This window comes from Gopherus flavomarginatus, chromosome 3, assembly GCF_025201925.1.
Source record: "Gopherus flavomarginatus isolate rGopFla2 chromosome 3, rGopFla2.mat.asm, whole genome shotgun sequence".
NCBI lineage: Eukaryota > Metazoa > Chordata > Testudines > Testudinidae > Gopherus > Gopherus flavomarginatus.
Window position 1 is genome coordinate 168,093,675 of NC_066619.1, and position 14,495 is coordinate 168,108,169.

The window sequence follows — 14,495 nt, forward strand, 5'->3', positions numbered from 1 at the left end:
TCCAGTAGGGCCGCACTGCTAGGAACGCTACTGGCCATTACTGCCCCAGTGAACCCTCTGAAAGTGGGATCCCAATGGATAAGGAGGGTCATGGACTAGTAATACAAGCCCAGGCTATATTACTTGTCTGCCCTGAGCTCGAATGTGCATTCCCCTAGTCTGCTCCTTTCTCTTGCGCAGATTCATAGGCCATGGAGCACTGATTGCTGGGTGTGGGTGAAAGTCCATCTGCCTGCCATCCTCCCGGTGACCGGCAGAGCACCCCTCGCGGCATGCCGCCCCAAGTACGTGCTTGGTGTGCTGGGGCCTGGAGCCGCCCCTGGTGAAAGTGGACTAGACAGCTCATACTCATTAAAGCAGGACTGAGCTCTTCTGTCTTTGTTCTGAGCACTGTTTGCCTTGCACTTGTACACAGTGTTCTGCCCCTATGCAGTGCATGATGCAATCCCTGTGAGTGTCCGGTTTAGCTGAAGTGAGAGACCGTCATACTGCAGCTATTTGAGCAGAGCTGTGGATGGTAGCGACGCTACACTTTGATTTATTAAAACAATTATTTTTTTCCTTCTCCATAGACACATCCAGGGAGAGGAGTAAAATTTTCTACAGACCATTGTAATGTGTGTGAAATACATTACCAGGATGAATCAGGGACAGTGAAAAGTCTTTGAGTCTTTTGCTGGAGTACTATTATTGGCCACTTTCCTGGAAAGATTTTTAGTAATGTTTCTAAACCTCACAGGCCCATATGAGCACTACACATGTTGCTAACAAAATGATTGAAATATTGTAAATCTGTGCTCTGAGAAGGAAAAAATTGTGCTGATCCCGAGGAAAGATTATACTGTAAGTGTACTAAACAGTAGAAGGAAGGAAAATTTCCTTCCATTATAATTTGTTTGTGGTCAATAGTAGCTTCTCTTATTACTTAGTTCTCATGATCACTGTTAGTGCACCATACCTGATTCCCACACTCAGCCACCAACCAGAATGGCAAGACGTTTGTATTCTTCAAATATACAGAGCCCATAAGTGGGGTATTACTCCACTGATTCCAGCAGAGCTGTTGTCTTCTACTAACACTGAATTTGACCCACAGGCTGCAATAGCTGCTTAAATAAGGGCCACCAGAAACTAATTAGCAGTGACACTTCTTTTTAAAGAACCACATGTTGCTGGTTATCAGGACAGTCTTCCAAAGTCCTGCTGGATAGGCAGCAGGGGCGGCTCTATGTTTTTTGCCACCCCAAGCACAGCAGACAGGCGGCTTTCAGCAGCGCGCCTACGGGCGGTCCGCTGGTCACGAAGATTCAGCGACGGGCCTGCGGGAGGTCCACCAGTGCCCCGCCATCAGTGTACCTGCTGCCGAATTGCTTCCGAAGCCATGGGACCGGCAAACCTCCTGCAGGAGCACCGCCAAAAGCCACCTGCTGGCCACCCTCACAGCAACCGGCAGGCAGCCCCCAGCACGCGCTTGCTGCGCTGGTGCCTGTAGCTGCCCAGATAGGCAGAATGGCTGATGCTTAATAGGAAAACTTGGTAGCTAAGGAGTCTTACTAAAAGCCTCCATACTTTATATATTGACATAGAATATGTTTCTAAACTCACTGAAGTTGATGGGAGTTTTTCCATTGATTTCAATGAGCTTTGTATCAGGGCCATATAGCAGTTATTTGCTTCTATGATTCTGTTTCAGGTGATGCTATGTTGAGGCTTGAAGAAAACTCATACATGCTGATATAGTCCAATAGTACTTCTCGTTGAGAGCTGTGGCTTTGAGACTGTGGTCTATTCTGCGCCTGTATCACCAAGTCCTGCTATCTAACCCTTCAGTGACTTGCTCTGACCAATCTTAACAGATTTTACAGGGAAAATTTGTAAAAGTATTGCCTGATCTGCTTGATAGTTATGTTACTGTAGTGTCTAGATCTAGTCTAACTTTTTGACAACTATTTTCTGTAGAAAAATGCCATTTTGTCAAAACCAAATGTGGAGAAATGTATCATTTCAAGAATATAATTATATAAAAATAAAGATCCAAGATAGGGGAGAGATCTCAGAATAGCTAATAGCCCAGTGATGAGGGCACTTACCAGGGATGTGGGAGATCCTAGTTGAAGCCCCTGATTTTCAGAAGCAGGGACTTCAAACTGGTTCTCCCACATGCCTGCTGAGTGTTCTAACCATCGGTCTATTGGTTAATTTTGGGTGGGTCACTCTCCCTTGTTTTGTTCATGAGACTTCAAAACATTTTTGTTTTGCATATGAATGAATTTGTTTTTGGAGCATCAATATTTTTCATGAAATGGAATTGTGTTCCAGCCAGTCCTAGTACTGTCCGTTGCCAGTGGGCTACATAGTATTCTCCAGATCAGTGTTTCTCAACCAGGGGTACACATGCTCCTGGGGGCAACACAGAGGTCTTCCAGAGGGTACATCAACTCATGTAGTTTTACAACAGGCTACATAAAAAGCACTAGCAAAGTCAGTACAAACTAAAATTTCATACAGACAATGACTTGTTTTATATTGCTCTATATACTATATGCTAAAATACAAGCACAATATTTATAGTCCAGTTAATTTTATAATTGTATGTAAAAATGAGAAAGCAAGCAATTTTTCAGTAGTAGTGTGCTGTGACACTTTTGTATTTTTATGTCTGATTTTATAAGCAAATTGTTTAAGTGAGGTGAAACTTGGGATATGCAAGACAAACCAGACTCCTGAAAGAGGTACAGTAGTCTGTAAACATTGCGAACCACTGCTCTAGAGATTGATACAATCCACATTCGTGCAATGTTTTCATATCTTTCTAATAAGGCCAAAACCTAAAGTTCTGGTTTTAGGGATACTTGGTAAATTTGGATATTCATACTTCAGATATCCCTCCCAAGCAAATTCTTCTATGTTAAATACTATGGATCCAGTCGGTCTTGTATTTCACTAGCCGTTCAGAAGATTCACAGGTATATATGGAATAAGGCTGAGTTAAGCATTCCAACCATTCCATGTATATGCATTCCTACAGGATCAGAATATGACTGACAGCCTCCCATTATTTTAATATATTCAGGTTAGATTTAAACTTGAGGGGAAAAAATAGTGAAACATGGTAGAACTGAGGCTGAACAATTATATGACTAACTACATGGATTAAATATTCATTTTTACAAAAGATTCTTTTTGTTCTTCATGTAGTAAATTGTTCTCATTCCAGAGTTCAATCTCTGATAGCACATTGGAAGAATCATAAAAAATTTAAATACTGTCATTACACTTTGGACATGTATTGACAATTTATCCCATGCATCATTTACAACAAAGTCTACAATTTTAGGCAGTTAGATATCGCTGCAGTTCTTTTGAGGCAGAAAAACATCTGTTAGGAAGAGTTAAAATGACTACAGCTATAAAGGGCACAGATCAAAAGCTAAGAAGCCCTTGACCTCAGTGTAAATAGCCTAGTATTTTTGAGACTTGCACCAGTCTGTTATATTATAACATAGTCCTGGAAAGCAACATTTAGACAAACTATACTGCACATGATCATATAACATGACCATGACCTGGGATCTCTACATTCAGTTTTTTTTCTCTACTTCCTTCTTACTATGCATGCAGGCCCACGTGCTGTAACCAGCAAATAGGTACATCTTCAGCTTTATGGACACACACAGGCATCCATTCTTGAATGCCTGATTGTTTGCTACTTTGAATAAGTTGCAGTGCTTGTTATTTTTTTGCTAGGTAGTCATTTTGCTTTTCTGCTGGAGCTGCAAACTTGCTTGTCCTGACTAGATGGTATCACGTCTATAATGTTGGATCATTTCATATTTAAATGATCAATAAAATCATACCCTCAGACATGAAATTTTAATGACAAAATGATAGCATTGTAAAAATAGAAAGACAAGCTGTGTGAGAGAGTGACCCAAAAAGCTCTGAAGTTCTCTTTTGGGCGAGCTCTCCCAAATAAGAACGCTTCGCTGAACATGTTGAGCTACATTGAGGCTTTTTAGGCCACATCTGCCGTAGGTTGTTCGAGGTGTCCCACGCTGAGGCAGTTGCCAAAAACATGAATACAGAGGAGACAGGCAAACAGATGGCTTCCTAGGTCACACTGGCGAATACACACTGAGGTGGTATCTACAGCACAGCCATTTAAAAGGTGCAGTGTATGCTTCCTCTGGGACTAGCCTCCAGCTTCTAGTGGGTGTGGAATGAAAATGGGGTTGTGACTACACCCCTTCCACTTCAAAGTCCAGTGTTTCAGGTGGTGCAGACCCTTGCGCTTAGTATTCAGGGGGTGCTAACAGTAGGATTCTAGCTTCCCTTTCACTCATTCATCGCTTTGCTATCCTCCCAGAATCAGTGTCATTATCAGGTCCTTCAACTGCATCCTCAAAACCCACCTAATAGCTTAAGGGGCAATAGACACAGTTGATACTTATTCCATACATTTATAATGAGCAAAAGAGGTTTAGAGGTGTATAAAACTACATGGATTAGATATTTTAGCTCTCCCCCTTTTATATGGAATATGTAGGTCTTCCTAGGTTGTATGCTTTTCAGGGCAAGGAATTGTATTGTCATAAGTATTTGCATAGCACCCGGTCCAGTGGAGCTCCAATTATGATTTGGTCCTGTGGGAGCTATTGTAATATAAACCTTAAATAATGATAATGGAAAGTCTGTGACCTAAAGCTCCAAAGGGGAAGGAGCACTCTGCTCCCATCTATTGGTGGACTGGGGGAAGCAGAGCTACAGAAAGAACTTCATTTGCATAAGCACTATATCCAGAATTCCTTCAGTGACACTTCAGGGGTCACCATAACTGAAAACAACTCAGAAATTGTTGGGTAGTAGAACAGAATGTGTTTAATGGCCCTATTTGTGTTTGTATTATTACTTACTGCAGTGGGGTCTTGTTTCATGACTACAGTGGCAATGCTAATAGTTATTATATACCACTAATTCTGCTCTCTTGAAGAATCTGTGCTTTTGAGAGGACTTCATGGTGAGAGACAACATACATCAAAGTTCAGCCTGGGAGCTTGTTGCAGATGATTTCACAACAACAGTAGATGATGAGACAGCCCTTTGTTGGGGTATAACAGAGCTCTTCACTGAATCCACAGCAGCAGAGCTGAGTGAATTCTGGTAAGTTCTTTCCTTCCCATTAAATAATGAAGTTGAAATCACTTGTAATAACCTTAGTCCCAGATTTGGACCTTAGCGTCCAAAATATGGGGGTTAGCATGAAAACCTCCAAGCTTAGTTACCAGCTTGGACCTGGTACCTGCTGCCACCACCCAAAAAATTAGAGTGTTTTGGGGCACTCTGGTCCCTCTGAAAAACCTTCCCTGGGGACCCCAAGACCCAAATCCCTTGAGTCTCACAACAAAGGGAAATAATCCTTTTTCCCTTCCCCCCTCCAGGTGCTCCTGGAGAGATACACAGACACAAGCTCTGTGAATTCAAACAGAGTGAATCTCCCTCTCTGTTCCCAATCCTGGAAACAAAAAGTACTTTATTATTCCCCCAGAGGGAATGCAAAGTCAGGCTAGCAATCCAACACACAAATCTCCCCGATTCCTTCCTCCCACCAATTTCCTGGTGAGTACAGACTCAGTTTCCCTGAAGTAAAGAAAAACTCCAACAGGTCTTAAAAGAAAGCTTTATATAAAAAGAAAGAAAAATAAGTACAAATGTTCTCTCTGTATTGAGATAATACAACACAGGGTCAATTGCTTAAAAGAATATTAAATAAACAGCCTTATTCCAAAAAAATACAAATCAAAGCACTCCAGCACTTATATTCATGCAAATACCAAAAAAAAGAAACCATATAACTTACTAGCTGATCTCTTTGTCCTTACACTTAGAAACAGAAGACTAGAAAGTAGAGCTACTTCTCCAAAGCTCAGAGAAGGCAGGCAGACGGAAAACAAAGACACAGAGACATAATTCCCTCCACCCAAAGTTGAAAAAATCCGGTTTCCTGATTGGTCCTCTGGTCAGGTGCTTCAGGTGAAAGAGACATTAACCCTTAGCTATCTGTTTATGACACGCCCCCCAAATTGCAGACCGTGGGGAAGCTCACTGGCGGCGATTTCCTTCTAGAACTTGAAAATAAACAGATTAATACAACACATACACCTTTACATATACTCCTAAGTATATAACTAACAGACTTCTACATTTTAAGAACACTTTTTAACTACTGAATTCTGGGAAACTCTCACGGGAGAGTGCATCAGCTACTTTGTTAGAAGCTCCTGTGATGTGTTGAATTTCAAAATTAAAATCTTGGAGAGCCAAACTCCAACGAAGAAGTTTCTTGTTGTTCCCCTTGGCAGTATGAAGCCACTGTAGTGCAGCATGGTCAGTTTGTAGTTGGAACCGCCGTCCCCAAACATATGGGCGTAGCTTTTCCAGGGCGTACACAATGGCATAGCATTCCTTTTTACTGACTGACCAGTGACTTTCCCTCTCAGACAGTTTCTTGCTGAGAAACACGACAGGATGGAAGTTGTGATCTGTTGCTTCCTGCATGAGCACTGCTCCTATACCACGCTCAGATGCATCTGTGGTTACTAGGAATGGCTTGTCAAAGTCCGGGGCCCTGAGCACAGGGTCAGACATGAGCGTTGCCTTAAGTTGGGTAAAGGCCTTTTGACACTCATCAGTCCACTTAACTGCATTTGGCTGGGTCTTTTTGGTCAGGTCGGTCAGTGGGGCAGCGATTTGGCTGTAGTGTGGTACAAATCGCCTGTAGTATCCGGCCAAGCCTAAGAAGGATTGGACGTGCTTCTTGGACTGTGGGACAGGCCACTTTTGGATAGCATCCACCTTGGCCTGTAGGGGGTTTATGGTTCCTCGACCCACCTGGTGCCCCAGGTAAGTCACTCTGTTTTGGCCTATTTGACACTTTTTGGCCTTAACAGTTAGTCCTGCCTGCCTGATGCGCTCAAAGACCTTTTCCAGGTGTAGTAGGTGTTTGGGCCAGGAGTCTGAAAAAATGGCCACATCATCGAGGTAGGCAACTGCAAATTCTCCCAGTCCAGCTAGTAGACCATCTACCAGCCTCTGGAAGGTGGCGGGTGCATTTCGAAGGCCGAAAGGAAGGACATTGAATTCATACACCCCCGCATGGGTGACGAATGCTGACCTCTCCTTGGCAGGTTCATCTAGCGGTACTTGCCAGTACCCCTTGGTTAAGTCTATTGTAGAGATGAACTGGGCACGTCCCAACTTTTCCAATAGCTCATCGGTACGTGGCATTGGATAGTTGTCCGGACGAGTTACAGCATTTAGCTTACGGTAGTCCATGCAAAAGCGTATTTCCCCATCGGGTTTGGGTACCAGAACCACTGGAGATGCCCATGCACTGGTAGATGAGCGGATTATACCCATCTGTAGCATGTTCTGGATCTCCCGTTCTATAGCAGCTTGGGCATGAGGAGACACTCGGTAGGGTGGGGTTCTGATTGGGTGAGCATTACCTGTATCAATGGAGTGGTATGCCCGTTCAGTCCGTCCTGGGGTGGCTGAGAACAATGGGGCGAAGCTAGTGCACAGCTCCTTGATTTGTTGCCGCTGCAGACGTTCCAGGGTGGTTGAGAGGTTCACCTCTTCCACGCCACCGTCTTTTTTCCCGTCGTAGTAGACACCGTCAGGCCACTCAGCATCCTCTCCCTGGACTGTAAACTGACAAACCTGTAAGTCTCTGGAATAGAAAGGCTTGAGAGAATTAACATAGTACACTTTAGGCTTTAGTGAGGAATTGGGAAATGCTATGAGGTAGTTTACAGCTCCCAGGAGCTCTTGGACCGTGAATGGCCCATCCCATGATGCTTCCATCTTATGGGCCTGTTGCGCCTTCAAGACCATAACCTGGTCTCCTACCTTGAAGGAACGTTCTCTGGCATGTCTGTTATACCAGGCCTTTTGCTCTTCTTGAGCATCCTTTAGGTTCTCTTTAGCAAGGGCTAAAGAGTGTCGGAGGGTGCTTTGTAGGTTGCTTACAAAGTCCAGAATGTTAGTTCCTGGAGAAGGCGTAAACCCCTCCCATTGCTGCTTCACCAACTGTAATGGCCCCTTAACCTCGTGACCATACACAAGTTCAAATGGTGAAAACCCTAAACTGGGATGTGGTACAGCCCTGTAGGCAAACAGCAACTGCTGCAACACTAGGTCCCAATTATTGGAGAATTCGTTGATGAATTTTCGTATCATGGCCCCCAAAGTTCCATTGAACCTTTCCACCAGGCCATTGGTTTGATGGTGGTACGGGGTGGCAACCAAGTGATTCACCCCATGAGTTTCCCACAGTTTTTCCATGGTCCCGGCCAGGAAATTAGACCCTGAATCTGTAAGGATGTCGCAGGGCCAACCTACCCTGGCAAAGATGTCTGTTAGGGCCAGGCACACAGTGTTAGCCCTGGGGTTGCCTAGAGCGACTGCTTCTGGCCATCGGGTAGCAAAGTCCACTAAAGTCAGTACGTACTGCTTTCCTCTGGGCGTCTTTTTTGGGAAAGGGCCCAGAATATCCACAGCTACTCGCTGAAATGGGACCTCAATTATGGGGAGTGGCTGGAGAGGGGCCTTGACCTGGTCTTGAGGCTTTCCCACTCTTTGGCATACCTCACAAGACCGGACATACTTGGCAACATCCTTGCCCATCCCCTCCCAGTGGAAGGACTTCCCCAACCGGTCCTTGGTTCTGTTCACCCCAGCATGGCCACTGGGATGATCATGGGCTAAGCTTAAGAGCTTCCCCCGGTACTTAGTTGGAACCACCAACTGTTTTTGCGGCTGCCATTCTTCCCGGTGTCCACCAGAAAGAATTTCCTTGTATAAAAGTCCTTGGTCTATAACAAACCGGGATCGATTAGACGAGCTGAGAGGCGGTGGGGTGCTCCGTGCCGCCGCCCAAGCTTTCTGAAGGCTGTCATCCGCTTCCTGCTCAGTCTGGAACTGTTCCCTTGAGTCTGGGGTCACCAGTTCTTCCTCAGACTGTGGACTTGGGCTTGGTCCCTCTGGAAGCGATGTAGGTGATGGGGTTGTTTCCAGTGCTGGTGAACCGCTCTCCGCTGGTGCACCTGAGGGTATTTCAGGCTCTGGCTGAGCCTTTTGGGTATGGCTGTCTTTTGCTTCTGCCAGTTCTGGCTCGCTGGCGCCCTCTGGCGTTGAGTTTGAAGATGTGGTTGCACTTGCTGGTGCTGGTTGCTGTTCCAGTTCCGGGCCTGGGACTGGAGGTGCTGTGGCTGTTTCAGTGGTTGGCATGGAATCCGGGTCCACTACCTCTGTCTGGGTCTCTGGTAACACAGACGGGGCCTCTGTGGACGGTTCAGGAACAGGAATGGGTCTGGAAGCTTGCCTGGTTTGGCTACGTGTAACCATTCCCACTCTCTTGGCCCGCCTCACCTGGTTGGCCAAGTCTTCCCCCAGTAGCATGGGGATAGGATAATTGTCATAGACTGCAAAAGTCCACATTCCTGACCAGCCTTTGTACTGGACAGGCAGTTGAGCTGTAGGCAAGTCTACAGCTTGTGACATGAAGGGGTAAATTGTAACTTTGGCCTTTGGGTTGATGAATTTGGGGTCAACGAAGGATTGGTGGATAGCTGACACTTGTGCCCCCGTGTCTCTCCACGCAGTAACCTTCTTTCCGCCCACTCTCAAATTTTCCCTTCGCTCCAAGGGTATTTGAGAGGCATCCGGGCCTGGGGATTTTTGGTGTGATGGTGGTGTAATGAATTGCACTCGCATGGTGTTCTTGGGACACTTGGCCTTGATATGTCCCAGTTCATTACACTTAAAGCATCTTCCATCTGATGGGTCACTGGGCCGAGGTGAGTTACTGGAGACTGGTGAGGTTGAAGGGTAGGGTATCTGTGGCTTTACTTGGGTGGTATGTGGGGTCTTTGGCTGTCCTCGGTTGTAGGGTTTATGGTCTGTGTGCCCCCTGGGGTAATCGTTCCCCTTGACAGTAGCTTTCTTGCTTTCTGCCAGTTCCATCCATTTGGCTCCAATCTCCCCCGCCTCAGCGATATTCTTGGGGTTTCCATCTTGTATGTACCGTGTGATGTCTTCAGGAACACCATCCAAGAACTGCTCCATTTGTATGAGGAGGTTCAGTTCTTCCAAGGTTTGAATGTTGTTTCCTGTTAGCCAGGCCTCATAGTTTTTTGCAATGTAGTAGGCGTGTTTGGGAAATGACTCCTCTGGTTTCCACTTTTGGTTTCTGAAACGCCGACGGGCATGATCTGGGGTTATCCCCATCCTGTATTTGGCCTTGGTTAGAAAAAGTTTATAGTCATTCATTTGGTGCTTAGGCATTTCAGCTGCCACCTCTGCTAAAGGTTCACTGAGCTGTGACCTTAATTCTACCATGTACTGGTCTTCGGGAATGCTGTACCCAAGACAGGCTCTTTCAAAATTTTCCAAGAAGGCCTCGGTGTCATCACCTGCCTTGTAGGTGGGAAATTTCCTGTGCTGTGGAGCAATATTTGGCGCCGGGTTGTTAGGGTTGGCTGGCACATGCAGCCCAGCTTTTGCCAACTCCAGTTCATGTTTTCTCTGTTTTTCCTTCTCTTCATTCTCTTTTTGTTGTTTTTCCATTTCTTTTTGGTGCTTTTCCATTTCTCGGCGGTGGGCCGACTCTTCTTCTGCTTGTTTCCTTCGGTAGGCCACCTCTTCTTCTTCTTGCTTCCTTCTGTGGGCCAACTCTTCTTCTGCTTGTTTCCTTCGGTAGGCCACCTCTTCTTCTTCTAGTTTTCTTTTGTGTGCTGCCTCCTTGGCTGCCTCTTTGGCTTGTTCTTCTCTTTCTTTCATCTCCATCTCTTTTTGTTTTATTTCCAGTTGTCGCCTGTGTTCAGCTTCTTTGATTTGTTTTTCGGCATCAATTTTTGCCTTAGAAGTCATGGTTCCTGTTTTCTTGTGTTGGGGTGCCCTCCGGTGTTTATCTTCTGAACTGCAGGCTCTGTTCCCTCCTGGAGTCTGCCTAGCAACAGTGCTTTTTTTCTTTTCTCTCTCTAGCTAATGTTCAATGAAGGGAAACCAGAAAAACCACTTTATTTGCATGCCTATAAGTGCTGGTATGACTCTTAATGGGAGTGCTATTGTGTGACAAAAGACTGTTAATAGTCCTTAACGACTTCTGCTTAACATGCAAGCCACAAACTGCGAGAGAGAGCAGAAAAAAAAATTCTCTCTGGTTCCCTTTTAAAACCAACTGCTTCTCTCTGCTAAAAAGCCCTTAGCAGAGAAAAGAAAAATATAATATTTCTACTGGCTTCTGGATTCTGTCTATATCCCACCGCTGCCACCATGTAATAACCTTAGTCCCAGATTTGGACCTTAGCGTCCAAAATATGGGGGTTAGCATGAAAACCTCCAAGCTTAGTTACCAGCTTGGACCTGGTACCTGCTGCCACCACCCAAAAAATTAGAGTGTTTTGGGGCACTCTGGTCCCTCTGAAAAACCTTCCCTGGGGACCCCAAGACCCAAATCCCTTGAGTCTCACAACAAAGGGAAATAATCCTTTTTCCCTTCCCCCCTCCAGGTGCTCCTGGAGAGATACACAGACACAAGCTCTGTGAATTCAAACAGAGTGAATCTCCCTCTCTGTTCCCAATCCTGGAAACAAAAAGTACTTTCCTATTCCCCCAGAGGGAATGCAAAGTCAGGCTAGCAATCCAACACACAAATCTCCCCGATTCCTTCCTCCCACCAATTTCCTGGTGAGTACAGACTCAATTTCCCTGAAGTAAAGAAAAACTCCAACAGGTCTTAAAAGAAAGCTTTATATAAAAAGAAAGAAAAATAAGTACAAATGTTCTCTCTGTATTGAGATAATACAACACAGGGTCAATTGCTTAAAAGAATATTAAATAAACAGCCTTATTCCAAAAAAATACAAATCAAAGCACTCCAGCACTTATATTCATGCAAATACCAAAAAAAAGAAACCATATAACTTACTAGCTGATCTCTTTGTCCTTACACTTAGAAACAGAAGACTAGAAAGTAGAGCTACTTCTCCAAAGCTCAGAGAAGGCAGGCAGACGGAAAACAAAGACACAGAGACACAATTCCCTCCACCCAAAGTTGAAAAAATCCGGTTTCCTGATTGGTCCTCTGGTCAGGTGCTTCAGGTGAAAGAGACATTAACCCTTAGCTATCTGTTTATGACACACTTGTGACCTGAATGCACCCTATAGTCATACCCTACACACTACTGTATGAATCTTTGCACAAAATAGGTTTTGTGATCTATCATTTGAAAACTAATAACTTGCTAGCCAATATCATGGTGAAACGTATGTACAAAACACATAATAAGAGTTATGAACACAAGCTGAAATGCATTTACCAGACAAGTCTGGGAGAGGGTGTGGTAGGGTCTTCCATGGCCAGACAACTTAAGGGTTAGCTCACTGGTCTTTCAGTCTGCAAGGCAAGATGTGGTGGTAAGGGAACCCTGACCCTCCCTCTCCACCCCCTACCCCCAGCTCAGGGGTCTGTGTAGATCAATCCCTAAACAAGCAATCCCAAGCAGGGAGTCAAGACCCACTTCCCTGGGTTACTTCCTACAAGTCTCTTCAGTTTGGGTCATGGTCCCACTTGTCCAGTTGCCCCAAGTGCTGGGGCTTAGTTGCAGCCTCCCCTTAGCAGGGGAGCCCTTACTTACCTCAAGTGCCTGTACTAGCTGGTGGGTCACTGATCCATCCCTTCAAGCAGACAGAGAGCACATGCCCCCTTACCAGTTAGCACTCAGCTGAGCCAGGCTCCCTTCTTTTCTACCCCCTCCAGGCCTGCCACTGGCTACAAGTATAGCAGGGTGGGGCTTGCTGAGCCCAAAGGTTTTCTTTAACCCCCGGTGTGCTGGATGGCAGTTTCTCTACTCCCTCACAGGATGCAAAACAAAATATCAAAAATAAAGAACAAGCTGATCCCTTTATCCAGGTGTCACCAAAGGTAATTGGTAGGGCCCTACCAAATTTACAGCCATAAAAACATGTCATTGACCATGAAATCTGGCTATTGTAGGAGAGGGGCCGGGCTGGGGGCGCCCCACCTGAGGAGTCCTACCATGGGATGGGCTCCAACTGTTAGTCCCAGCCCAGGCTGGGGAGGGATGGGACTTCCTCTTTCCCTGCATGGGCCACTCCTGGAGCCAGGTCAGACCTACTGGCAGAAACCTCCCTGGGTTGCAGGAAGCTCTGCAGCTGCTGGCTGGGATCCCAGTTCTGAAGGCAGCACAAAAGCAAAGGTGGCTGTCTGCACCCAACTCGGGTGGAAGGCTGCGGCCACAGCTGTCACCCCCTCCCCCCATGCAGAGAGGCTGTGGCCTCATCTGTCACCTCTTCCCCTCATGCAGAGAGGGTGCGGCCCTAGCTGTCAGCCTCCTGACCCAGGCAGGGAAGTTGCAGCCCCAGCTGTGAGCCCTACAGCCCAGTCGGAAGGCTGCTGGGAAAACCCAGACATATGGTAACCCATCCCCGATTCCCTGCCACTCTTACTTCTGTGCTGGTGGTGGTGGTGGCACTGGCTTTAAAGTTGGGCTTCCGGCCAGCAGCTGCTGCTCTCTTGCTGCCCAGCTCTGAAGGCAGCACCGCTGCCAGCAGCAGCGCAGAAGTAAGAGTGGCAATCGCATGACTCCCCTGCCTTGTGACCATCCCACCCCACCCATGCCCCGCCAACCATCTTTTGGATAGGAACCCCACAGTTACACCACCATGAAATTCTAGATGTAAACATCTGAAACCGTGAAATTGACTATTTTAAAAATCCGATGACCATTAAATGAGCCAAAATGGATCATGAATTTGGTAGGGCCCTGGTAATTGGCAATCTCAGCCCTCCAGATCTGCCAAGGTTCCTGTCTCAAGGGGACTTGTTTGTTTCAGAGAAACCAGAGTCCCCTCTTCTCCATGGTACTGAGAGAAGTTCTCCTCAGGTCCCGCTATATCCACTGTGCACCACCTCTCAGCACTTTGCAGCAGGCTTTAGTGTCCCAGTATTTCCCCAACTACCAGCTCAGATATCAACTTGCTCTCCAGCACCAATGCCCAGAGCTCCTCCTTATAGGGATGATACTCTTACTTCAAAATCCTGGTATGGTGTTCTTCAGCCTATTATCCAACACTTCACACTTCAGAAGCTACCCTGGACTTTCTGCTCATGTAAATCCCTGGAGTCCCCAACCTCTCCACTTCTTCAATGGGCCTATTAGAATCCCTGGAACCCTTATGTGGACCAGTTCTACTGGGTTCCTACCCACAAGAAAACATGGCTGAATGTTCTCTTGGCTCCACAACAGCCACTGGTATCTTACATGCAATCACTGGTGTTAGGGGGCTTATTCCTTCACCCTCTCACTTCCCTGGTCCTTCTCGCGTGAACAGAGAGAAATAATACCCAAAGTCCAAAGGCGCAAACAATTCGATGTTTATTGGGGTGAACTTCCAGCAAGCATAATTCCAGT